Raw genomic sequence first — 1217 nt, forward strand, 5'->3', positions numbered from 1 at the left:
CCTGGTTGTCCTAGGAACTGGATGCTTTCTAGAACAATAAATAAGAGATGATTATTCTCTTAAAGACCATCTCAAGCTAACCAAATTCTGTAAGACCAATAGTACTAATGATGCTAATAATCATGATAATAACAGTTAATGTTTTTAGAAAGCCTGTTTTATCAAATACACTTGCAAGCAATCAAATGGTTGTTTTCTAAAAAAAATAAGCTAGAGTTCATTAGTCTCTTGGAGACTGTCTCAAGTTAGCCACATTCATGAGAGGCCAACATTGATCGCTAATAATCACAATTGCTCACTTTGTGAGACATTCCAACAAGCAGCCAAGACAATCAGTATTGAACAGTGGATGAGAGCATAGCATTTGAACTTCAGTCAGAGTTCGAGACCCAGCTCTGCTACTTATTTGATGTGTGACTTTGGGCAAATTACTTCACTTTTCTGTATCTGTAAGATGGAGATGACTAAATACCTACCTCTAAGGACTGTGGAGAGATGATGCATGTAGATATTCAGCACGGGGAACAGAGGAAAGAGCAGAGAGAATGTACGTAGTGAATGGAAGCCATGATGATGCGTGGGTGTGGAGGTCGTGATAAGAACTCCGATTGAAAGCCAAGTCATAATCACAATCAGTGAGCGAGGATGGATTCAGAACCAAGAGAGGCAAAATATCTTAACAAAGTATCCCCCAGCTCACCTGGCTTGACCAACTGCCCCATTCCTGGGCTTGAAGCTTCTAGTCAGAGCACAAGGCTCATGGAGTGCCCTGCAGCACACAGAGTCCATCTGCTTTGGTTCTATCCGCATCTCTTTAGGGCTGGAAGTTAAGAATAGTCATAGACAGCACAGCCCCCAACGGACAGGTTGCCTGTTCCTCTGCCATTGTTCCCTTTCATTGCACAGATTTCCTCTTTTTTGAGGGGATAGAGGTTCAGGCATGTAAGCTCCATAAGTTTTCCCTGGTCATGTTCACAAACAAGAGTGTCGTGGCATTACCTCAAGTAGGCAAGTCATCTTAGAAAGGGAGGCCATTTAAAATAGTGTGTTGATAGTATTCATTTTATGTTAATGGATAAACATTTTTGTCCAGTTTTTGTGACCACTTTAGCCCTGCATGGTGTCCACCCAGGAATCTATGTGCTCTTTTTCCCTTCCTTCCTTCCTTCCTTCCTTCCTTCCTTCCTTCCTTCCTTCCTTCCTTCCTTCCTTCCTTC

Source organism: Pteropus alecto, unplaced genomic scaffold, assembly GCF_000325575.1.
Source record: "Pteropus alecto unplaced genomic scaffold, ASM32557v1 scaffold177, whole genome shotgun sequence".
NCBI classification, from domain to species: domain Eukaryota; kingdom Metazoa; phylum Chordata; class Mammalia; order Chiroptera; family Pteropodidae; genus Pteropus; species Pteropus alecto.